Source organism: Megalobrama amblycephala, linkage group LG14, assembly GCF_018812025.1.
Source record: "Megalobrama amblycephala isolate DHTTF-2021 linkage group LG14, ASM1881202v1, whole genome shotgun sequence".
Classification (NCBI taxonomy): domain Eukaryota; kingdom Metazoa; phylum Chordata; class Actinopteri; order Cypriniformes; family Xenocyprididae; genus Megalobrama; species Megalobrama amblycephala.
In genome coordinates, this window is record NC_063057.1 from 16460221 (window position 1) to 16487518 (window position 27298).

The window sequence follows — 27298 nt, forward strand, 5'->3', positions numbered from 1 at the left end:
AAAGAGAAAAATATATCTTACATATTTTATATAGCCTACAATTACGATTTTGTTCCATTCCATGCAACAACAGGTCATGGTGATCAGGGACTGTCAAGGTCGAAAAAAATGACAAAAACTTGTATATTAAAAAAATAATAAACCCAATATATTCCAAATATTCCAAAAATGGCCAAGACAGATAAGCTGGTAATTATTTTCATGTTATGGCCAATAATCGATAAATGGCCAATATTAAAATGCTATACTATTTTGTCAGAATAAATTAATAATAAAACACCAAAAACTAAAAAAAAATTAAATGCTTCAAGTGAATTTAGGAATCTCAGTACAGCATAAATCAAAATTACATTTAACAGTCTTTTAAATTATTAGTGACTGAGTTTAAGTGAGAATTATGTAAACACAGAAGAAATGAGCATGCCAATAATTGACATTGTACAGTAAAGATATATCATGCATTTGAAGCTGGTCATTATGAACTATTATTAAATGGAAAAAAAAAACCTGTAAATATATGCTTTAAAAAACAAAAACAACAGCAAATGGATTTGGGAACGACATAAATAAATATTGATTTTCATTTTTGGATGTCCTATCCCTTTAAGAAGAACCTTCCACATGTTAAACTCACATGACGATCTATCATTCGTTCAGACGTTCAATATGAAGTCACAAGATAAACGCAATGCATCATAAGGAAGACAGCAAATGCTCATTCCTGTAGGAAGTGCAAAGGTCATGGAGTTCATGGAGCAGATTACAATCCAAAAAATGACTAATCAACACTGGAAAAAGAGAAGAACGAGTTTATCTCCACTTGAAAGATGGTGGCATCTTCCGCCCGGAGGCAAGCTTAGGTGTAAACACAAACTGACAGGCTATAGACTCTGGGAGTCGGCGAGAATGAAACATCTTTCCACGGCTGCGAGCAGCAGACAGTAAGCATCATTTCCAGAGCGAAGCGGCAGCGAAGGCCGTGAATGTGAAGCCAAACAATACCGAGGTGGGGGAGAGATGGACTGAGTTCTCGCATTTCAAACCTCAAAGACTTCTCCATCTCAGCCAAATTCATTTCAGCATGTGAGCACTGGAAAAAGTCAGCGTTAGCCAGCCGTAATGTCTGTGACGTTCATGAGTTCGGGCTCTGGCAGACGACTGGAGAGAGTGTTTTAAGTACTATCCCTGCAGGGCGCACAGTGTTTCAAGTGCTAAAATGACATTCTAGTTAATAGTCCATAAGCATCAATAGTGCTGGATTTGACACTATGACACTGCATCAGCAGAACAAATGATTAAATCAGAGTTTAACGATAAGCTACGCTGCCACAATGACAAGCTACAAAACTAATGCTGCCTTAATGTCATGTTGGCATGATCGTATTTACTATATGAATGCGCATGAATGCCACGATAAAGTCATAATTACCAGTGGGAAAGTGCATTTAGTTTGACACACCAACAACATGGAAAGTCTGGGCTTGAGCTAAGAATCATGGCAAAACCAAATTGGTGTTGGTCATAATATGCTGCCAATGTGAATATTCACTGTATTTTTTTTATTTATGATTTAACACCTTATCAGCAGCAATCGCTATATTCATGGCAATCAACAATATTTTGATTTTGTGAATAGTCACTGTACAATTTAGATAAGAATTTTGTGTTTTGTAAATGAGGAACAAAGCATGGTGATTTTTTTTTTTACTCTTTTAGCTGTTTAACCAAACTACATTTCCCATCATTTTCTGTGGCTGCAACAAAATTATAACAATTTATGGAAATTGTAATACTGTAATAATGTGTAGAAAGTTTAAAATAACAGCATTTATTTAAATAGAAATCTTTTGAAACACTATAAGTTTTTACTGTACTTGTATAAGACTTTACTGGATTGAATGCATCCATGCTGAATAAAATTATTAATTTCTTTAAAAAAAGAAAAATCTTACTGACCCCAAACTTTTGCAGGATAGTTATATTTTAACACAAAACCAGTCATAAGTTGCATGGTTATATTTGTAGTATGGGTCAAAATTATCGATTTTTCTTTTATGCCAAAAATCATTAAGATATTAAGTAAAGATCATGTTCCATGAAAATATTTTGCAAATTTCCTACCGTAAATATATATTAAAAAAATATTTTTGTGAGTGGATGTGTGTTACTAAGGACTTCATTTGGACAACTTTGAAAGGTGATTTTCTCAATATTTAGATTTTTTTGCACCATCAGATTCCAAATTGTATCCTATCCTAATAAACCATACATCAATGGAATCCCAATTTCAAAAAAATGACCCTTATGACTGGTTTTGTGGTCCAGGGTCACATTTATGAACTTGAAAGTAGCCCCACCCACAGGAAAATCTCTTTGGTCCAAAATCCCACTCCACCATGCTGTATATCAAACATCAAATATATTCCAATTGCCTGTGACTTTGTTGCTATCGCAGCATTTTGTTTTGAGTGTAGTGAACTTGAAATGTGTCATGTTGCGCCTTGTTAGAACATGACGTTACAGGTTTTCAATGGAAGTGTGAAATATTCTCAGCTACATTGCAATATCTCATGATGTTGCTAAATAGATTTCCATCTGTGAAAAGCATCGCCTGACATTTGTCATACAATGCGAAGTGATTGCATAGCAGTGTAAGGAAGCAGGCATGAAAACACACGGTGACTCACAGAACATCTTATTGCAAGCCTAAAAATCACCACAGTTTTGGGACGGAGAGGGGATGAGGTATCAGTAAATCTCCGGCTTTTTTGTGACAGGCCACACATCACACAAAAACTGTGTGGTAAAGCAATAGTGTAGCTACTGTACGCCTAATAACACCCTAGAAACGCCATCAACTCTGATCCTGAATCAATAACACCCTGGCACTCTCTTTTCCTCTCTGCCCCTGCATCAACAGCTCAGGTTAGTCCATTTATATCAGCACCGCTGTTCCATTTTTGTCCGACTTCTCCATGTTTCTTTTGGGTAGCAATTAGTCAAAGTGAATCCCCACTGGGAGCAGAGATACACGAGGGGCAACTCCACTGCCAAGTTGCACGTGAACATAAAAAGACCCCCTTCTGTGCCATCCGGAGCTATTAACCCTCTCGCCCGCTCTCACGAAGGGTTACAGAACGCCCTTTTAATGAAAGTCGGGTGGGCCCAGCTGTTAAGTTAACACAGCTGCTTCACCCCAGGTGTGATGGCACTGCCTCAAGAGTGCCCTAGAAATCACAGTCATCAGGCAAAAACAAGTGTCACATGACATGTAAAACACGCTTTTCAAAGCCACCGATAAGAGAAAGCGAGGAGAAAGTGACATTTAGTGCCAAAAAAAGAAGGAGGGGTATTTGGCATCAGCGCAAGTACGATCCACAGCCTTCTGAATTAAAATTTCCAGATAAGTTACTCACCCCCATGTCATCTAAGATGTTTATGTCTTTCTTTCTTCAGTCGAAAAGAAGGAAAACAATCCAGGATTTTTCTCCATATACTGGACTTCACTGGGGTACAACAGGTTGAAGGTCAAAATTACAGTTTCAGTGCAGCTTCAAAGGGCTCTACACGATCCCAGCCGAGGAATAAGGGTCTTATCTAACGAAACGATCTTCAACATGACAAGTCCAGGGCCATACAGACTCCCAGAACATCTTTGGCTTGGGCTCATGAGTCTAAATGCAGTGTGATCCAATGTGAAATGGAAAGGATAAGCAGAAACAAACAATCGTTTACCTTGTACATTCCCTATCAAAGGCAACAATCCAAGACTGTGTTTACCACCTAAAATGGCCATTCTCCAATTTGTCCACACTGGTGCTTTTAAAATAGGTATCAAGATGCAACACCATCCGAACACTTTGGAACTAAATGGCAAATGGGTCAAACCTCATGTCAGAGTGAGATATTAAACTCTGCTCACTCAGACAGAAACATATGGCTCAAACCTACAGGGTTTAGGGGAGTTTCAATGACCTGCAGCCCCGTCGCCCCATTCCCAGGACTCACCGCAACCTCTCACCCATCATTTGTCATTTCTCAGCAAAGCACGATTAGGCCACGGAGATCCTGGCATGATTCCCCAAGCCAGAGAGAAGAAGAGGAGGAGGAACACACAGTATCCATAAATCATACGCAAAGACAAAATCTCTGACAGGCGCAAGACTTAATCTATGACTCACAAATGCTAAAACTCAAGAAAGGAGGGTAATTTAACCCATGCACCGATGCAGCATTTGCATTTAAAAGCCGCTATTTCATACAAGAGCATTCAGATGGTAATTGATTCACAGTTGCTTTACAGTTGGTTGCCAATATTTGTTTTTACGCGACTGCTGTAGGATCGTTGTGTTTTGTCCGGATCTATTAATTTGTTCAAAAATACATTTAAAATAAAATATTAATATTTAAAAAAAAAGCATGTCAGTCAAAACAGTCATGTGAAAGAGACATGACATGGAGCCAAGTATGGTGTCTCATACTTGGAATTTGTGCTCTGCATTTCACCCATACAAGTGCACACACACAGCAGTGAGTATTGAACACACACACACACCATGAACACACGAGCAGTTGGCAGGCATTTTTGCTGTGGCACCTTGGGAGCGATTGGGGGGGGTTAGGTGCTCTAGGGCACCTCAGTTGTAGGTAATGAGAGTGGAAGAAAGCGGCGTTCATTCACTCCCCCCACCTACATTTCCTGCCGGTTCTGTGACTCAAACCCGTGACCTTCGGGTTACAAGTTCAACTCTCTAATCATTAGGCCACAACTGCACCTAGTGTAGTGCTATTAACTATTAAAAATCATTTTTGTTAATTGAAATAAGGCTGAAATAAAATAATATATAAATATTAAATGAAAAACTGAAAAAAAAAAAAAAATAAATAAATAAATAAATGGCACCTTACCAACTACCTAAAATAAAATAAGTTTTATTTTATGGTGCCCTAGATTATGGTGTCCCCTGAATGTGTCTGTGAAGTTTCAGCTCAAAATACCCCATAGATTTTTTTTTATTAATTTTTTTAACTGCCTATCTTGGGGCATCATTATAAATGCGCCGATTTTATGCTGCGGCCCCTTTAAATCCCGTGCTCTCCACCCACAGAGCTCGCGCTTGCCTTAAACAGTGCCTTAACAAAGTTTACACAGCTAATATAACCCTCAAAATGGATCTTTACAAAGTGTTCGTCATGCATGCGTCGGTTTATGTGAGTATTGTATACTGTTATATTGTTTACTTCTGATTTTGAATGAGTTTGATAGTGCTCCGTGGCTAACGGCTAATGCTACACTGTTGGAGAGATTTATAAAGAATGAAGTTGTGTTTATGAATTATACAGACTGCAAGTGTTTAAAAATTAAAATAGCGACGGCTCTGTCTCCGTGAATACAGTAATAACCGATGGTAACTTTAACCACATTTAACTGTACATTAGCAACATGCTAATGAAACATTTAGAAAGACAGTTTACAAATATCACTAAAAATATCATGATATCATGGATCATGTCAGTTATTATTGCTCCATCTGCCATTTTTCACTATTGTTCTCGCTTGCTTACCTAGTCTGTTGATTCAGCTGTGCACATCCAGACTTTAATACTGGCTGCCCTTGTCTAATGCCTTTTATAATGTTGGGAACATGAGCTGGCATATGCAAATATTGGGGGCGTACACCCCGACTGTTACGTAACAGTCGGTGTTATGTTGAGATTCGCCTGTTCTTCTGAGGTCTTTTAAATAAATGAGATTTACATAAGAAGGAGGAAACAATAGAGTTTGAGACTCACTGTATGTCATTTCCATGTACTGAACTCTTGTTATTTAACTATGCCAAGATAAATTAAATTTTTCATTCGAGGGCACCTTTAAGCACTAAAATTACTAAAACAGAAACAGGAATATTAAAAAAAAAAAGAAAAAAAAAAAGACAAAAGTACAACAAAATTACTAAAACAAACCAAATTAAAATGAATATAACTTAAAATATAAAAATAAAAGCTAATTCAATATTAATAATACTATAATAAAGTATAGTTACACTGGATGCAACCATCATGCAGAAAAAAAAAAAACCTGTCATAACAAATCTCTTATAATATCCTTGATATGATCTCTTTTTTATGACAAAATATGTTGTAGGTTGTATGCGGAACGTTCAGCTTAAACTGCATCTTCATCAGTCTCTGCTGGACAACTCCCATTGGAATTAAATGCAAATCGATGTCAGTGTGAACGCCCCTTTAGGATCAAGGTAAAACCCCGAAATGTAAAAAACGATGCATGCACACAGCATGTTCACGTTTAGTAGTGAGCAGTCAGTCGGCGCCCGACCTCTTCCCAGACTGCGTTCTTGGATAATCTTTCTGATGGCTGGGAATTACTTTAACCATTCTAACTGGATTAAGGCACCAACACTTCATTGTTTGCCGATACCAGCAGATAATTGAACAAACTATGCTGGAAGTCACAAAAATGGAATCATGGACCCAATGGCAAAATCCTCTCGTGCATGTCAGAACGCATACAGCACGCTGCTCTGAGTTTGTAATAATGAGTGTGTGGCTTTGGGAAGACACATATTGAGTCATGGAGAGATACTGCTTTCAGTTTGACTGAATCTGATGTTAAATTACCAAAAAACTAAGTACTTCATGAAAATTAACATTTCACAGGAGTCATAAGGTCTAGCATTCAGTGAATACCTGCCTTCATACAATTTTCTCAATTATAATTCAATGATTTAGCAGGGTTTCGGGCCACGAGGTGGTTTAGGTCAGAGTTCACTGCTCTGTCATTACTCAGATGGCAATTGCGAATGTGTAATGTCAAAACGCACACGTCTGATGGGAGAATAATCCATTATAGGCAAATAAAAGCCCACACACATTAACCCTAGTGAACCTGGACCACAGAGCAATGAATCCTATCAGCTTAAGTGTGATTAATTGATGCAATACACATAGATGAGATAGGCCACTATATGCAGAACAAGACATGTTGGCAATAATAAACGCTTATTTTACTGGCCAACACATGCTTGTGGATTCCAATTAGGGCTGAAAGATATATCAAATATTTACGGTATATTCACGGTGATTTTGTTGCCGATACACAAGTAAACAACATCATGAATAATTGCTGTGACTTTAATGCTCATAAGTATAGAGCACTAAAACAGAAACATTTAAACAGCATCTCTGATTTAACACTCAGTAGCAAAAAATGAGTTGGGAAGCTGGATTCATTTAAACATACTGCTTTTTTCAGACTGTCTTTACTGATTAATTTATATCATCATTCAAAAGTGTTGATAGAAGTCCCTGTGTGCCATCTTTAACGTGTTAAAATTAAAATATGTCCCTAGATAATGTTAATTATTATTATGTGCAGTAGTATTGTTATACCGGTGCATAAAAGTTTAGAGAAAAATAGTGTTGAAAACATGCCCATTTAACTTCATTTTACTTCTTTCAGTAAGCATGAATAAATACAAATTTCTGCATAAATCATACATAAAACCATTATTACATAAATTGTCATATTTAATGGGACAACTTACACAGAAATTAGTTTAGCTTGTGTTTCTGGCCCAGTGTCTGTTTGGTCAGAATAAGAAAAAAATAATAAATATACAGTTATTAACATTACCTTTAAAAATTGTGAGGTTGATATGATTTTTCAATGTTTTTGAAAGAAGTCCCTAAAAAGTAGTGCAGTAAAAACAGTAATACTTTGAAATATTATTACAGTTTAAAATAACTTTTTAAAATTTAATTTATTTCTGCATAATTACTCCAGTCTTCAGTGTCACATTGATTATTCAGAAATCATTCTAATATGCTGATTTGGTGCTCAATAAATATTTATTATCATTATCAATGTTGAAAACAATTATTATTTTTTTTTTTTTTTTTTTTTGGAAACCATGATGCATTTTTTTTCAGGATTCTTGATGAATAGAAAGTTAAAAATGTTTAATGTAAAAAAATTTAATGAACCTTGCTGAATAAAAGTATTAATTTCTTAAAAAAAAAAAATCATACTGATCCCAAAACATGCAATAGAAGTGTTATTTGGAATATTTAAATATAGATTTACATTGAATATCATGTGCAACACGATAAAGGCGGTAAAACATCAAGACAAAATGCTTTTCAGCCCGCCCTAATTGCAATATTCAGCTGGTATTTCATAAGATCCATGACCTCAAGCGTGTGAAATTCACAAAAGCTACTTTTAGCTTCTTTAAAGAAGCTGAATTAAAGAAAACCAGAGTCAGATCTCCTTCAAACTTTGAAACATCTGAGATAACAAGCCATTAGCACACTATATGCGTTTCATTTTGAAATGTGTTTCTGATATATCTCGGCCACACGGTTGAAACCTCCCACACAAAAAGAAGTCACAGCATTCACACAAAGCACAGACAAACAAGCTAATGATCCCTACAGCAAAAAGCCCATTCTTGAGAAAAAGTAAGCGCTCTTTACAACCGTGTAGACTGACAGACTGACAAGACACAGTCCAGATTCAGCTGATTACAGTCACTCTCTAATCCAGTGCAACGCGAGCACTTCCTGCTGCAGAGTTAAATCAAAGCAGGCCAGGAGGCAGGGCGGAACAATGCCTGAGAAGCTGCATTTCGCTCTCTTCTCCATTGCATGTGGAATGCGGTTGTTTACATAGGCCATTCGGCCGACCCGCTATCTTGTATCAAATGGTCCCTGAGCCTGAAGAGGAAGACCAGAGGGAATGGAATTGTGCTCTGTGTAATTCCACATTGGAATGTAGAGCAGGGACGCATCTCTTTTGTCCTGGGCTGGAAATCCATGAGCAGCGATTCAGAGAGAGGCGCAGAGAGACCCCCGGGGGGATCCCCCCCAAACCTTGGGCGTTGCCGGTTCTGGCCTGAGGAAGCACTGAAATGCTTGAGAATGTTCTGGCTGTTTTTCCATCACACCAGAAATAACATCAATGCAAATACAGAGTGTTTGAACTGGAAAGAGCTGAACAGTGAAGCATTTCTATAGCCGATCTAAAGTGTCTAAAAATACATGTTCGAGTGAGTAAAAAAGTGAGAGAAAGAGATAAAAGAGTACCAATTCAGCATTATGATGTCAGAGGTCATGATTCTAAGGGTGGATGAACTATATGCCTGTCAGTAAAGTCATCCTTCATTCAATTAAATCCTGAATTCATTCAGAATTTAATGCAGAAATGAACTCGAGAAACATGCTGTAAATGTTGGGGACTGATTTGATGTATCAAAACATATGCATTCTATGCCATTTTATGATGGAACAATTTTCAACAATACAAGTAATGGAAGTAATATACACAATAGAAGTAAATTTTATAGCTAAAGAACTGTGATGAGTCTTTAAAAGTGCCACTAAACCTGCAGAAACTTAAAGTTAAAATAGTTCAAGTCGGCAGGGAATGGAAATTTCCCATCTATTTTTTAAATGCATCTCAATGAACTTATTGTAAATGAATCATCCATGCATACGATTTGTTTTTCATTTTTAGAGCTATTTTTTTTTTTTTTTTAAATCAAAATGTCTTAAAGCAACATAATTTACTCACCCTCATGTCATTCCAAACTTATAAGACTTTGGTTAATCTTCAAAAATCAAATTAAGAGGTTTCTGTTCCTCTATTGAAAGCCCGGGTAAAAAACATCCAAAAAGATTATAAAAAAGTCATACGACGAATCCATATGAATCAAGTTCACAAGACTTGAATTAAATAGATCAACTCATATGGAATAGTTTTAAAAGCCCTCTATAACCTTTTAGGATCTTTTAAGTTTTGGTTACCTGGACTTTCAATGGAGGGACAGAAACCGCTAAGGTTTATTAAAAGTATTATAGATTAACTAGTCCTGGAATGATGACATGAGTAAATGACAGAATTTACATTTTTGGGTGAAGAACTATCCCTTTAAGTCGATTTAACTAGACTCCGCCAATCATTTTGCCTGCTTAAACCATGCCCCTTTCTTCAAATCGACTGCAACCTTGCATTCAGATCTGCCTCCAGCCAAAACAACGACCGATGGATCCCTGCCTTACATTTTTTTCGATATCTCAAAATACAGAAGCTACTTCTGTTACATCATAACTTTAAAATGTGGAAAAATGCAAACACTCTCCATGTTACTGACTCCAATTCCATTACTAATTCCACCTCCAGAACAACAAGGGAACAGAACTAGGATCAAGAACGGAAAAGGCTCCAATTTACTTTTAGGCCTAATAAAAATAAAAAGAAAATGTAAAAAACATCACATCTTCCAACAATTTAAAAAAGTATGCATATTTAGTGAGTTCCACTTCCATGCCCGTGTCCCATTTTTTCAGATTTTATAGCTCTATATAACACATCACAGCAAACAAATAAAGAATATCTGAACTTTGCCATTCACTTTAGAGATGTTCATGTCTCTACACGATCTCTAGAGGGAAAATGTCTTCGTTCAGATGTTTTACACTCATCCTAGATAGAGAGCCTGAAGATGTGCTGCCACAGCTGACTTGCATGCAGTCATCAGCAAGTCAATGCTCACGACTAACAAGTCTGGGCATCAACAGTACAGCAGAGTACCTATTAAAGATCACTGGAACAGCCCTACAATAAGGCTGTGTTCGCTGCATTCTTAAGAAGATGAATATAATCATTAGTGATTGTTTCATAAATTATTCAAAAACAAAAAAGGAACATACAGATGCATTATCCGTTTTAGAATGTCATGTGCACTAATTAGGGCTATCAATCAATTAAAATAATTTATTTTATGGTTAACGTGTTAAAGAATGAATACAAAATAAATACTGGCTTTGTGTGGATTATTTAAATAAAATTTATAAATTTATGTAATTTAAAAACTAAAATAAAGCATACTTGTCACACACTCACACTTTTATTTACACCAGTATGCTTTAGAATATGATTTATGTCCTAATGCAGTCAAAATCGAAGTAAATTATATTGCAAACAAACAATTTTATGTATCTCAAAATTCCTTAAAATGCACAGGACATGCACTGAACTCATGACAAATATGCAATAATTAATTAAATAATGAAATAGCCACACTTTATGGACTTAATCTTACATTAGTACATGCTTTTGGCACTGAAGCCTTTGCATTGCTTCTCATGCTAATTAAATTCAATAGAAATTTTCTTTTTAGTAATCACACAGAAACCAAAAAGTTATAACGTCTTATATTAAAAAAATAATAATAATCACATCCTTTACATCCTTATTGTTTATGCACAAACACCCAAAAAGGCCGGATTATTTTGTGAGACTATATTCAATACAACAAGCTTGTAACAGTACAGATTTTCAGGCTGAGAAATACTTGCATTACATTTCAGGCCCCTTCTTTAAGCCCCTAACCAAAAGCATGGGGAAGCCAGATGTGAGACACACATGTCATATACACCCACTACAGAATTTGTTCTTGCACTCCTGACGACCAAATGCAGGAGAACAAAAAGAAGGTAGTGGTTTGGCGTAAGAAACTAAACACACACACATACACACTTAATCAACAGAGGGCGGGGAAAGCAGCAGCTGGTCTGAGGTCGATTTAAGGGCTTCATCTGAGCTTGACAGGAGAAGTTGCATGGCACGTTTTTTTGACGTGAATGAGGGGTGCCAGGAAGCTCTTGCTGGTTGTGATTAGGCAGCAGGCCCTTCCATCTCCCAGGCCTCCCTGCAGCGACGGAAACCAGATAGCTGCGCCTAATAAACCACAAGCTGCGCCCTCTCAGAATCAAGGGGCGGCCCCATGCAACCGCTGTCTTGTGTCTTTATAAGGAAACTCACAGTCACTGATGTGTGATGTTGGCAGTCCAAATCCAAAGCACACATCAGATAATGCGTCTGCAATCAACGGGCAGCTTTTATGGTTCATCTCCACATTGGGCTCCATTCTGCCTCAAGCAATTGTAGAAAAGCATTAGAGAAACTGAGTTTCCCATGAGTGTGTCTTAAAAGGGTAGCAATTCTTTTTCTCTGAAGTCCAAGGTTTCTGAGACAAATAACAGAATTAATTTAGTTTTACCTGATTTTAAACTCTTTCTGACCCTGTTTGAAAGGATTAGTTCACCCAAAAATGAAATTTCTGTCATTAATTACTCACCCTCATGTTTGTCTTCAGAACACAAATTAAGATATTTTTGATGAAGTCTGAGGGTGAGCCACACAAAGGCGGCAACACTGCACCTTTTGAGGTCCAGAAAGCTACTAAAGACATTGTTAAAACAGTCAACGTGACTGCAGTGGTTCAACCTTAATATTATGAAGCGACGAGAATACTTTTTGTGTGCAAAAACAAAACAAAAATAACTTTATTCAACAAATTTGTACCCTGTCATACTGCTATGTAGGGCTGGGAGATATATCGCATGCGATTGTCACGCGCATTTCGTCAGTAAAGCTGGTTCCCTGATTACGGCTAAATCGCCATCACCTGCTTTCAAATGGAGCGGCATTTAATAGACAGAGCCGTAGTTCACTGACAAGCTGTGCAATAACGCGTTCATTATCGAAGGCGATTCATCTGCGATATGAACGCGATATTGCATAGCTTGTCAGTGATCTACGGTTCTGTCTATTAAATGCCGCTCCATTTGAAAGCAGGTGATGGCGATTTAGCCGTAATCAGGGAACCGGCTTTACTGATGAAATGCACGTGACAATCGCATGCGATATATCGCCCAGCCCTACTGCTATGCTATTTTCGTTGCAGAACTTCAGTGTTTACATCCGAACGGCGGCTCAGTATTGGCCGCATGCGTTTGATGCTGACGGGAGCCAGCCAATACTGAGCTCTGCAAGGAAAATATTGTACCAGTATTTGTTGAATAAAATCATTATTTTTGTTTTGTTTTTGCGCACAAAAAGTATTCTTGTCGCTTCATAATAATAAGGTTGAACCACTGCAGTCATGTCAACAGTTTTAACGATGTCTTATATCTTAATTTGTGTTCTGAAGACAAACAAAGGTCTTATGGGTTTGGGACGACATGAGGGTGAGTACTTAATGACAGAAATTTCATTTTTGGGTGAACTAACCCTTTAAATGGCCTGTTTTTCTACTGTATCCTTAAGACATCTATATGAAAACAACCATACGGTATGTTTGGCTAACCTGTACTGCACATTCTGTAGGTCAATCTTAGGGGCCATTTACACAACACTGTTTTCAACTAATAACAGAAAACTTTTTATGCATTTTGGCTGTTCATTTACATGACAAAGGCGTTTTTGGGTTGCCTGGAAAATCCAGCCTCACCACTGTACCAGCGGATGAGTCTGGTCGGCCATTGAATCAATTCGATTTCTAGGGCGGAGCAAATCCGAGCAAACAGGAAGCGGAGTAAACCAATCAGAGAAGGGCGGATATGACATTAGCAAAGCGACAAGAGAGTCAACAGCGAAAAGTAAATAATTAATGTGTTTTTGGTCATTTAAAACTGAATTCACGGCTGAATAGAACAAACTCTCGGGTCTTCCGTGCGCAGTCTTTGTTGATATTGAAGGGACTTTCGCCGCACTACAGCGTCACTGAAATAAACAAATCTGATTGCACGGTACATTTTGGAGTTGACTCAAATCGCGACGGAGGGCGGACTGACCAGACTGATATATCTTGTAGAAGATATATCAGTCTGGCCTTGCCAGGCAAGTTTTTGGGGCACAAACACAAACTTTTGAAAAGTGTTAAAAGTGCAAGTTTTTGAAAATGATACCGTTTTCGTCTCTGTGTAAAGTACAAAAACACGAATTTGTGAAAACGGTGACGTCATGCACATGCATATTACGTGTTCAGTCTATAGGCACGTAGTGTTTCTTTACAAAGTGACATCGCCAACTACTGGCCTGGCATGAATAATACAGAATTTTTAGCAGCTTCCACAGATCGATGTGAAGGGGATTGTTTTGACAATGTTGTCATCTGTACTTTTTTGTGATTTATTTCTTATTTTAATTAAGAATTTTTATATCAGCCATTTCATTGCTTATTGGCCATAACTTAAAAATAAATCTTGGCTTATCTGTATCAGACAGAATTTAAATATCAGAAATTTGGAGGGGAAATAAAATCCATAAATGGTCTGGGCAGACTTGTAGACTGAACCCACATATTACTTTTAAAAAAAAAGGAGGAGGGACAAAAAAAACCAAGGAACATCCATTTTCCATTAACCTTCCCTTAAAATGCCTGTGCAAGAACAGAATAGTCTGCAATACTCTGGTTAGTAAAGAAATTGACACAGTAGCGAAAGAAGTGGGGGAGTTAGATTGTGGTTATTGTGTTTATTTTTCCCATTCCAGACTGCGAGAGCAGATCTATGAGTCCTTACCTCACAAACTGCCCCTGGCAGCAGGCCAGGTTGTCTAACACACTGACCTAAAGAGTGTGTGACCGAAGACGGAGGACACAGAGACAGGGAGACAAAGACAATGTGTGATGGAGTATAAACAGGGAACACTAGCACATTATTACTGTGCACCGTTCTGTTCCTTTTTCTTTAATCTTTCTGACATACATGGGTATGCGTGTGTGAGCAGAATGCCAAACATAGCCGAGCGTGTGCATGCACGACTCCCGAAGGTGATGTCATCAGAGGGGACATGACCGCACATGAGACAGGCGCTGATTCACTGCCAGCATCTCTAGGTTCTTTGCATAAGAGAGCTCTCGTGAGCACTGATCACTCATCTGCTCTTGTATCTAGAACCCTGAAACCTGAATCCACTCAGAAATGAGATGAACTCAGTAAGTGATATGCTCTTGGCGGACTGACATGCTATAATGGCAACACAAATGATGCAAGATGGTGCGTATGTGGCGTGTTTATATGCTTGTGGATGAGAGAGAAAGACATTAATGAGTTTTTAATGTCAGCCCTCAAATTAGTCTCTTTAAGTTTCAAATGAAATGCTCGGGCTAATGGAGGCTTCATACATTAGCTTGCGTTTCACACATTTCTCCCTTTAAGTTTATTTATTTATTTTAAAGAGACAGTTCATCCCAAAAATCAACATTTTGTCACTATATACACCCCTTCAACCTGTATGACTGACTTACTTCCATGAAACACAAAAAGAGAAGTTTACAAGAATGTACACACTGCTTTTTTGCATACAATGAGGGGCCGTTAACATAGAACTAGGACTGCATGATACTGGTAAAACCTGATTTTGCAATTTTTAATGTTTCTGACATTTTTTTGCAATATAAAGAAATGCAGGAATGTTCACCAGATGACTTTATTGAAGTTGCTATGCACTCAAATCTCAAAATTTTGAAGTCGCATCAAGTTTTAGGTAAATGATGCCAAACGCTGTTATTTGTCATGCATTATGGCAGGCTAGTTTGAAAATGTGGAAGTACAAAAAAAAAAAATACAAAAAAAAAGGTTTGGTCTGTTCCTCGCACAAAGCTATTGTACAGCTGCGGAAATTTTGGAATAAGTATCTTAAAAGTCATTTGAAGCTCCACAGCTTCAGTCCTCATTCAGCACATGGAAACATCTACTTTTGTGCTGTAAAAGGAAAGTCATATGGGTTTGGAACAACATGAAGGCGAGTAAATAATAGCAGAATATGAATTTTTGGGTAAACAATCCCTTGAAGTCTATCCAAAAATACCAACATCAAGCCATAAGCTATTTATTAAAATTTAATCTGCATTTTAGCTGACTAGTATCATCGAGTCCCTAGATACAAATTAAGACGTCTGTCAGACATCTAAGAGCTTGTATTCGAATCAAGTACTGGACGGAGAGTTGTAAATATGGCACTTCGCTCCTAGTATGAACATCAGTTTCCTCTCTAGAGGAAGGGCAAACTGTTTTAACTGCTTAAACCGTCAGCACATAATGCTGTAATGCCTCACAAAATGAACAGTTTCCATAGATAAACACATCACTACAGCTGTGATGAGGATATGTAATATTAAGAATGTAGACCACACCCACCTTATCTATGAACACGCCCACCCTGTATCGAAGCACAGACCACACCCTCCCAAGCTCTCAGGCCACGCCCACTGATCTCAAAAGACATAAAACGCCCTCCCCATTTCAGAAGACTGACATTCTGCAGTGACATTTCTTGCCACTCTGATTAAGTGAACACCCACTGTGCAAGATGATGAAAAGATACTGTCCAAGGCAGATGAAGAGGATTGAACTTTAATTCTACCCTGACTGCCTGTTTCAAGAAGAAAAAAAAGAAAAGATACTGCTGAACTATGAGAGTCTCAACTTGGAGGCAGAGCAGCAAAAAGAAAAATCAATTTATTGAACAAAACAAAAAATGATCCAGACCACCTGAAAGCCATTTTAGATAGCAGTAAAAAAAAAAATTCAACCCAGGCTCAGTATTAATAAGTCTGTTGCGACATTTCTGCAACATTTCTTCTTCACTTTCATTCCACTTTCAAAATTAAATGTCCAGTGAGTGGATCTAAAAGCATGGTCAGTTTTATCCAACAAATGAATGTAAATCTGCCAAGTTGATTGTTGTACGTATCTTGGCAATTCAAAAATGAAATGTCAGCTGGTTGGTGCTAAAAGGTTAATGCTCTAACGCATTTGAAAAAAAAAAAAAAAATAACGTACCACCTACAAGAAACCTAAACAATATTGTTAAAAGCCAACATGGGATAAAAGCACATTTGCTTAGACAGCAATGCCAATATAGCTAGCTTAAAGGTGCTCTAAGTGATCCTGGGTGGAGTAACTTCCTGTTGACGTTCGAAGTGTTGTCAAACAAAACAGAGGCTAGCTAGACCCTCCCTCCGCCTCCTCCTCCCCCTCCCATCCGTGCTTCCTGAAACAGTCATGAACGCGCATTTAAAATCATTCTTGTCGGTTATTGGCTGGAGCGTGTTTATTATAATTCGTGGTCCAGGCTGCACCATTTTGATTTTGTTGCCGTTTTTGGAGCTTGTGGCGACTACAGAGACTGCGTTTTTTTTACAGTGTGTTCAGGGGACAGGCAGCTAGCGGACAGTGAGGAGATGTTTGCTGTATGTGACAAAAAATGTTTTGGCCTAAAATCGCTTAGAGCACCTTTAAAGGTGGAGTAAGTAGATTTTCAACAACACTGTTTGGAAGTTAGTCCGGCTGAAACCAACAACAAATGTGTAACCAATCAGCATTAAGGGGCATATGACGGTCGAGGTGAAAGAACGAGCAAGAGGGAGATTTGAAGAAAAAAAAAAAAACTGCAGAAAGAGAGACGAGAGACGATACAAAAAGCTCAAAAGAATATCACTGGAATGAAGGTTTATGACTGGGCAAGCGCTTTAGGACCCGTGTTAATATTAGAAACGCTTTCCAGCGCTGGAGAGAGCTAAGCGGGAAGGCCTGAAAACAGACGTGGAGGCTGCTTTGATTCCGCTTCACATGTGAGTAACACTGGGTTTGAGTGTCATTGATTGCCTGTGCTGTTGGCGACTAACAGCAAACTCTTATTTGTATGTACTGTTGTTCACTGTACATTCATTTTTTGTGCTTCCTTGTTGTTCGTTCATCATCTGCGCTTTATTTTTCATGAAGTATTTTGTTGAGCGTCAGCTGTGATAAACAGACATCCACTCGCATTGCATGTGTAACGGTGGCCAGATAGTGAGAGTTGTGTAGGTAAACTACTGCGCACTGACGACCGCTAGAGAATGCGGTGCTTAGCGTTATTGTTAGTGCACTCGCCTCGCCAGCAGCGAACGGGCCGGGGTTCACGACCGATTTAGAGCAGGGTGGTTAGGATTGGAGGGTGAGTTTTGGAGGCGGAGCAATGAAGAGAGGGGTGGGTTTGTTTGGTTGATTTCAAATATCAACAGCGTTTTTGAATATCTACTTACCCCACCTTTAAAGTCTATGTGCCACTTAATTTCAACTTCATAGGACTTGTACCTGAGTGCTCCACATCGCAAGGGCATTGCTGTACCAGGTGAGTTACAGAGCAAGTTTCCCACATCAGAATCTGGTTATGTGATACTAACATAAAAATGCATTAGCTTACTGCCACTGGTGTTCATTTCAGCTGAAATCTGCAATGAATTGTATGTGAAGGTATGCTTTTGGAGTAGATTCACATTTTTCTCAATGAGCCTATTGAAAATACTGGAACCAATATTTCTTGCTCAATGACTGTGAGAAAGTTTTAAAAACTATATATAGGAACTTATGGGGATTTCCACACTCAACTAGTGAAAATGAACTCCAATATGTGTGCTTTTACCAATATGTTTTGACAAAGTAACAAAAGAAGCATGTTCCAAACGTTTATAAAAAACAACCTAATCAATTATGCACTACTTATTACTAAAGACAGACTGAGAAGATACAGTGTTAAATAACCAATCAGAATGGGAGTCTGATTTGAGGGAGGAGCTACTTGATCGCAATATGTCCCATCATGGTCATTTTTTTTAGACAGCTTTGTACATAAAATGTCTGAAGCTAGGGGAAACTATTAGTAAGGTTAATTTGGAAATTTTGAGTCTGCAGTGTGCTCAGTTAAGCGTTGAGCAATCAATAAACTAAAATTGGCTGCAATTTTGTACCATTTACAACAAACCAAGAGATGTGATTAGAGGATCCACATCAGCAGAAAAGTGGGAGAAGCTCTTTATAAGATAAACTGTAGCTTGACTGTTAGATGTCGTAACATGTCCTTGCTGAAAGACAGGTACACTGTAAAAAATGTTTTCATGATTTATCATCACAACATTTTTTCTTTTGTCAAATCAACTTAGATAATTAATGTGGCTCAGATAACACAATATTTTGAGTTTCTGTTGATTTAACCAATCGCCTTTATTGTATTAACTCAAATTTTTAATTTCAAAGAACTCAAAATTAAGGCAACCAGGTAACTTACTCTTTTTGAGTTAAACCAACAATTCTATTTTACAGTGTAAGTGGGTGCTAGAGTAGGCGACTTATGATTTGCCTTAAAGTCATTGTTGCACGTGGCCAGCAACAGTTTGTTTGTCGAATAGCTAAATGATATTCAAAAAACTGAGACTGAGGAACATTTAAAAGTGTTCCTTTCAGTTTTAATGGAGGCTACAAACATCAGTAAAAATCCACACCCAGAGGGAAATCCCTATTCAAAAAAGAAAGTCATGCATCAGCTTTTGCAAACTGAAGTGCAGTAATAAACAGCAATCATTAAGCTAATTATGGTCAAAATGCAGGTCCAAATCAATTCCATTTATGGTCCCAGGAAGATGAATAATTAAACTATTGCTAATTGCTTTCTGTTTGAATAAATCAAGCTAAGAAAAACGATGTTTTTAAGCAAACAAAGTAAATGAGTCCATTCCAGTGCAAATGGTATTAGGAGGACAGCAGAGGAAAGACAGTCAGCCTGCCGGGATTGCTGGTGCCTGCTGGTGCCTGGCGTTTTCTTTTCTCGGAGCTGAACAGACTGCTGGGATCTGCAGGGGTGGTTAGCTTTGCTATTCTGAGGAGTGTGGAGAGAAGCACCACGTTCTCCCACGGGATTCATCGGAGGGAGTCTGAACGTCACTCCATAGAAAAGTCAACTGATATTTCGACAAGAGTGGTAAGCGGGAGGTAAATCGCGGCGTGCGGCATCGTACAAATAGGCTAAGTCTGGTATGCAAATATACGTGCGCGTGCACATCCCCTGAGAGATGAGCGTGCTACTCATTGGAGCTGGAAAAAAATGCAACTTAAAACATAAAAGAGATTGCCGTTCAAAAGATGTGCAAATGCGCAAACAGAGACACTCATATACACATGAATGGGTCACGCACACGCGGATGATACATGAGAGCTCCACAGTAGTGCACTAAACAGTCCCTGAGTCTATCTGAAGCTGCTGGGATTAATTTAAAATCCACAGAGCTGTTTAAGGACATCTATTTAGAAAGACACACAAAACAAAAACTGGCCTGAGCCGACAGCTACAAATCAGAATAGCAGACTGGATTAGCCAAATAACAAATCTACAAGTGTATGGCTTCAAGGATATCTATAATCAAGCCCACATTTCAAAGGAAACAATTTTAGATATTTCTTTAAATACCTTTTATATTGTTGAAATAAAATAAAAATAATATATAAAAAAAAATCAAATAAAATGCATTTAAAATAAACTGGATTCAGTGAAGTCAGTTTGTGAAAGTGCTTCTATCGCAAAGCAAATTTGCAATCCAGTTGGGATCACAAGGAATACAAACTGAATATCTACGGACATTACAATGCGTCGAGTTTTGCGGCATGAAAAGTCACATTTTTAATGAAGCTGCTTCTTAAATCTACCTAAAACTTCTCAATATCCTGTGTTCTCCTTTTCTCTACCTACTCTTTAAAAGCAAAGTGTGTAATTTCTGTGCCATTAGCTTCTCCAGAATTGAAAATATGATGACTTCTGACTACTTCCCTAATGGTATCATGTGTCTGTGACTTGAATGCTTTAATTTACTCTCTTAAAAGGGTTGTAGTTAGCTGAGAACTCTATGAAGACTCTATAAAACCAGCCTTCAACACGGGAATTCTTCAACCCCTTCCTTACCGCATTTTAAATTTCCCACAATCTATTACTTTAACGAGGTTGTGTATACATGTCTCTATGGGTCTCTACCATGACCTGTAACCCTATAAACACAGGAGGCCCAAAGCCTGATCTCTGACCCTGACTTAGATCTGGTCTCCTACTCATGTGTAAGGCCTCACTAAACTGCCATAAGCAACATAAATGCAGAGAAACCAGTCAAAATCCACTGTGATTAAGGGGTCCTTGGAATCCTTTAAGCTGGGCTTTGTGTTGCAAGTTCCATCTAAGTGTTTCCCATGTCCCTGAAAACAAGTGCCCAGACAAAAACCGTCAGGCGATCATACGGTCTGTTATCATCTTTTTTCTCTGCAGTGGGTTCTTTTGTGCAAAATCTCTTTACTACAGTGCCATAAATAAAACAAACTCTTGAAGCTTTTGCAGGTTTTTCAGCAGGAGTCACTTCTCTCAGTAAGTGGTAACACACAAACTTAATGCGCATTTTGATGTCCGTTTAAACATTTAGGCTAACTTGCAACATTTCTAGTAAAATCTGCAACAGAAGACAATGACTCACGGACTTCAAAGGAACCATTTACACAGAATGCATTTAAAAAAAACACAAGATGGAGGTCAGTGGAACGAAAGAAAAGAAAAAAAAAAGCAAGCTCTTGAGGCGCGTTTTTTAGAATGCCATGTCATGCACGAGATGCTGAAAAAGACATTAAAGGTGCTAAAGAGGATGTTTTGTTTTATACATTTTTGCAATATTACTTGAAACTGTCTTTATTAACTGATAAAAGACTATTTATTAGGTACACTGAAAGGAATAATATTAATATACATCATCTGTGCACGAGGTAGGGCCTTAAAAACATCAGCCAATCGTTTACGCGATCATCGTGTAAACGATTGGCCCTCTGGCTTGTCAATCACTGCCATGACGTTCCTTGTGAGAGACGAGCGGCTGCGCGCTCCAGTAACTTTCCACACTCTACAGGCGTCGCATGCAATGTTTTTGTCAGGAGACAGGAGTAACAACTGCAGATTATGAGTTACCTGCGGTGAGTCCGACATAATGAATCCACTAACACAACACAGCGAATGCCGGTGGTAAACACTCGTGTTCCAATACTCGTGTTTACGAGTTTTGGGAGGCGTTCCTTCGAAGGAGGGGGGTTGTTCTTACTCATGCGCTCATTTCAAAAACTCAGTAACAGTCTTTGGTTTCTCAGTCGACGAAAAGATCCTCTTTAGCACCTTTAAGTGCAACGGTCAAACAAGTCTATCTAGCACATGTTTACATAAAAAAAATAATGGAAAAGCAAGCAAATTACCCCTAAGATGTTTAGGAAAATTCTAAGCACAAAGGTCTAAAATACATTTTTACTATTAGTGAACCAATTAATCGACCGATATTTAGTCACCAACATTGTCATGTTATATTACAACTCCTATTTCTGTTTTAAATTTTGAGTTTCATTTGGTCAACACAGGATAAAGTGTTTACATCTACTCAAAGTTAATTGTTAAAAACACCAATAATTTAATATTTTTCCTACTGGAGTTTTGTAATATTCTATTTGCCTAAACTCACTCGTAGCATTTAAATAACTGATTTTAGTTTGTGTTTTATTTATTTATTTAGACAAAATAATAAAGAATTTTAATATCGGCCATAAAATAGAAATAACGATCAAACAGAATTTAAATATCAGTGCTGTCTGCTGTCAATATCTGTCTTTCTTTACATGTTTAAGATGTGATCTTTATGAAAGATATGACAGTGACAGCAATAGTAAGTCACATGCCCACAAGTTTATGAAAGATAAATGAATGTTTCATGGCATTTAGAACCAGTCAGGAAAAATGCCCACAAGCGTCCCCCACAAAGTGAAACAACCCCATGCGGATTCGAACCCCAGTAGAGGCTACAAGTGAGAGATACGCCAGACTTGAGAAAGTCAAAGGTGCTGTTTTAGTCAGGATGGAGCCAATAACCAGCCAGCAAAGTTATTAGCACCTCAGCTAGCAGCTGACTACAGACTCGCTATCAAAGCTCAGGCAAATTTAGCATAGCAACTCATAGCCTGCAGAAAATCTGTGTCAAAGCAACACAGTCTAGTGGTAATGACTACATAAACTGGTCTCTTGTCTGTAATTAACACAAACCACAGCAGGGCTGAAAACAAACACCGTATTTGTTGTGTTTTTAACACAACTTTTTCAAACTCAAATCTCAATGAAACCATGCAATCATCTCTACGAACAAACACAAGGGCCATTACATCAGAGGCAGACTGAAATAAAGGATACAATGACATAGCATCTATCAGAGGCTGAACTTTGAGCAGTCTGGCTCACTGTTTGCCATTAAGTGTTTTTCAACCGGTTCAAAAGAAATCTAATCGTGTCAAATTATCTATCAGACCTAATACACAAAAGGCTTATTATGAGCAATCATTATGAATGAGACAACACTGATGATGATGATGATGATCAAGCCCATGTAAGGGCTTAAAAATCTAGCATGCTAAACCTTTTGATCTGAGCTACAGCAGCATTAAAAACAACTTGAAAAGATCCTGTAACTGATAGAAAAGGCTTTTGTTTTGGTGAATGATGTCGTTTTTAGTGGCCCTGTCAAAATCCACGTTGAATCCCAACATGTTATTTGCAAGTCAATCAACTCACCTAGGTTACAGGTTGTCAAAGAGAATGAGTGACAAACATGGGAGTAGCAATCATGGTTTCACAATCAGGCGTTTCCTTTTGATGCGACGAATCGTTGGGGGTTCTGCTGAGAAAGCATCTAAAATGACTTACCGAAGTGAACATTTGTTCTTTTTCTCACATCCTCTCAAACCAGTGCGGTCTCAATTTCTGTTCACAGAAACAGAAAATGAAAATTCTGTCACCATTTACTCACCCTAATCTCATTCCAAAAACGATTTTTTTCTTTCACAGACCAAAGAAAAAAAGAGATGTTATGCATGATGTCCATATGCTGCTCTTTTCCATACAATAAAAAAAGAATGGCGAACCAGGGATGTCACGCTTCAAAAATGATCTAGGAAGTTAGTTATAGGAACTAGCCACCAGGGTGGTTCCCCGAGAACAAATGTACCCTATGGCCATTTTCCTGGTTGCATTCGCGCCGCCAGTAGGAACTCTGAAGTGACAAACTGCACTTGTTGTTGTGACTTATTTTGATGGCATTGTTATACAAAGAAAGTAGACAGTATATGAAAAAGTATTACCTTTTTTTTTTCAATGTTTGTAGAGTTAGTTCATGGAGTAAATATATAGGCTGTGTACATGGCTTTTTAAAAATGGCAGGTGTTGGTGTTTCACGTTCGTTCAACCAATCAGCGTACACTTGAGTCACTGGTAGTTCCTTTTTTGCTGGGTTAGACCTTTTATACTCTGAAGTAGTTGTGATTCGCCTCTCACAACGTAACATGCTCTAAACACACTTCTTTGTAATTGTGCCTTTGAATGATTACAAAATCGTGGCATCTGTAATCGTAATCACGATTACAAATTTGAATTAATTGTGCAGCCCTAGAACAGACTGAAATTTAAATAGTTATTCACTGAAAATGTTGCACTCCGTCGTAGCTGTCAAATCCAATTTATGCAATTTGAATATGCGCAAATTCAATATTCAATAAAAACCAATAACATTTCTCATCATTGACATCAAACTTGGTATGACGTTACTTTTTCTCATTTTTTGAGTGACCATTTTGTCATTTTTGGTCACCATTCACAAAAGAGCAGCCTGAACATCCTGCAAAACATCTCCGTTTGTGTTTCAAGGAAGAAGCCATACAGCTTTAGGTGACTAAATGAAAACTGCAAACTATTCTTTTAATACGTAAACAAACACAAAAAGATCTGCACTGCATGGCATTACCGTGGAAGCAGCTTTTTCCCCCCACTTCTGATGTGGTTACACTAAACTACAAGGCAACTGATGCCCAGAACAATTACGAACACTGGCTCAAAGGGCAGGGGTGTCAAACATCCCCTGTCAAAACATTGTCACTAAGACTAAGGCAATAACACTATTTCTATTGCTAGAACCAATAAGCCGCTTAGAGACTGGAAAACAACGAGTCGGGAGGCAGATTATGGAAGGAAAAGGAACAACGGGAGACGAGATCAATGAGAACTCAGCCCAACCTCTAGTGTCAAATGTCAACACATGCAGGGCATCTGACGTCTGACTGACTACAGCATATAGACCCCAGGGATGCATTTACACACACATTATACTCGGCAGACAAATGAGCAAATCCGCTTCGTGAACTTGTTGCTTAAACCATTTCTAAATCTGATCTCAGCCTATAACAGAAGAGGTCATCATAAGGGGTTTGATAGATCTAACATAAAAATAATCTAACATTTTTAATATTTGTATGCTTTTCTTCATTTCTTGATATTTAATTTTTAGGCTGTTATTTATTGACCTTGTGACAAGACTCTCTCTCTCTCTCTCTCTCTCTCTCTCTCTTTTTTTTAAAGATTTATTTTTAGCATTTTTGCCTTTATTATGACAGGACACTAAGTTGGCAGGAAGCGAATTGGAGAGAGAGGGGGATGAAATCAGGAAAGGTCCACGAGCCGGGACTCGAACTTGGGAGACCCGAAGTGTAACTGTGCTATATGTCGGCGTGCTGCCCACGAGGCTATTGGCGTCAATGACATTTCTCAAATTTAACCTTCAATACTACAAATGTCACCAGAGCTTGTAATCAGTTCTCTGAGTTTTTTCAAACTGTACATTTCAATGCTAAAAACACTCCTTTTAACTAACAAATACTTTTTGTGTGCAAAAATAAAGCAAAAATAATGACTTTATTTAACAAATTCATCTCTCCCTTGTCAGTCTCATATGCAGCTGACATAGAGAACGCAGTTCAACGCTTCCGTGTTTACGTCCGAACGCCGGCTCAGTATTGGCTGGCTCCTTGTGTCAACATCACACACATTTGTTGAATAAAGTCGCTATTTTTGTTTTGTTTTTGTGCACAAAAAGTATTCTCGTCGCTACACAACATTAAGGTTGAACCACTGTAGTCTCATTGACTATTTTAATGATGTTTTTACTACTTTTCTGGACCTTGAATGTGGTAATTTCATTGCTTTCTATTGGGGATAAAAAAAAAAAAACCCTCTTGGATTTCATCAAAAATATCTTCATTTGTGTTCCGAAGATTAACGAAGGTCTTACTGGTGTGGAACGACATGAGGGTGAGTAATTAATGACAGAATTTTCATTTTTGAGTGAACTAACCCTTTAATATTTAATATTTTTCAAGATTCTTTGATGAATAGAAAGTTCAAAAGAACAGCATATATTTAAAATAGAAATCTTTTGTAATACACACACACAAACACAGAGAGAGAGAGAGAGAGAGAGAGAGACCCCAAATTTTTGAACGGCTGTGCACATAAAAAACCCCCAAAAAAACCAATAACAAATATTAAATTCGATCATAAGCTTCGTTGTAATGTCTATTTCTGAATCATAGACTCAAAAAAGGTCCCAATCCTGCAAGTCACAAATCGCTGCCACAGTCATCAGTCATGGCTTACACGCCTAAATGAGGACAAAGATGTGTGGGAAAAGATTGTGGAATTGCTTTGGGATTAGCGTTAGAAAACGTGAGCGTCAAGCTGAGCTACACCACATTAGCTCAGTAACCCTTGGAAACTGCCTGAGAGCCAGTTCTGTTTTCTACACTGAGAGCCAGTTGATACTGAACTATTAAAAAAAAAAAAAAAAAAAAAAAATTAAAGTGTCTGAACCAAACCCAATGCATGCATCAGCTATCTTTACCCTCGCTCAGTCTCGCACGGCAATCACATGACTTAAAAGGAGGAAGGAAGGCATGACAGGGCCACCAGATTTCATGAGGCCCTTTGGCCTAAAGAGGAAGTGGTCCAATTCACTGAGGGACGCCAACAGCCTTCTTTTTCCCGCACTGTCATGCTCTTCCTCTCCAGAACATCTCCTTTCCTTTCTGCTCAGTTGGTTCCTCTAAACGTCTCAAACGGTTACCGACAGCTGGCAGTTAATGTTTTGTCATCTCATTACCCAAAACGCTATTCAGTTTCCTAGTCAAATGTCAAAGCCTCGGTGGGAAACCACACAGCTTACTCACGTCGTAGCTATTCGCAATACTCAATATTCAATATGAGGGACTCAAAATGTAGGATCCGAAATGGGAAAAACCCATAATCAACCATTAATCTAAACATATACGGGTTACAGCCCCGTAATACAGTGACACTAGACAAATACCAAGCGTAATTCAGACTAGCAGGCTAGTTATTCTGACACGGCCCTCCAGAGGAATCAGTCCCGACAGCTGTATTAGAACTGCCATTTACAAAGACAGAGATATTTGCTTCCCTGACAGACCTTGTGTTTGTTTGCATACGGTTTGACTCCCACAAGAGTGCTGCTGGGAAGTTCTGATACAGCTCAAAACAAGAACCACACTGTCAACCGCAACAATCAAGACTATAATTATACAAAACAACTAGGAACTACACGAAAGCGGTACACCTGAAAACGACACATCAAAGTAGACGTGGCACTATCTAAAGAAGTTTCTTCCAGGACTGAACCCAGGTTTTTAAAGGGTGTTCAAACAGTGGGCGGCCTTCTTTGAAAGGAAGTCCATCGCTTCATTTTGTTATTTTCAACAGAGCCTACAGACC

The 27298-nt window shown here is 38.2% G+C and overlaps 1 protein-coding gene across 2 annotated transcripts in view; it reads right to left on the minus strand.

Annotated features, from left to right (window-relative positions):
- The window catches only part of rap1b (RAP1B, member of RAS oncogene family), a 70730-nt gene that overhangs the window by 41392 nt on the left and 2040 nt on the right, over window positions 1–27298 (minus strand). Inside the window, exon 2 of one of the 2 annotated variants that reach the window (XM_048157139.1) lies at window positions 23390–23446. The exons of the other annotated variant lie outside the window; for it this stretch is intronic. The gene's annotated coding sequence lies outside the window, so the exon portion shown is untranslated. The remainder of the gene's footprint in view (window positions 1–23389; window positions 23447–27298) is intronic. 2 annotated transcript variants of the gene reach the window in all.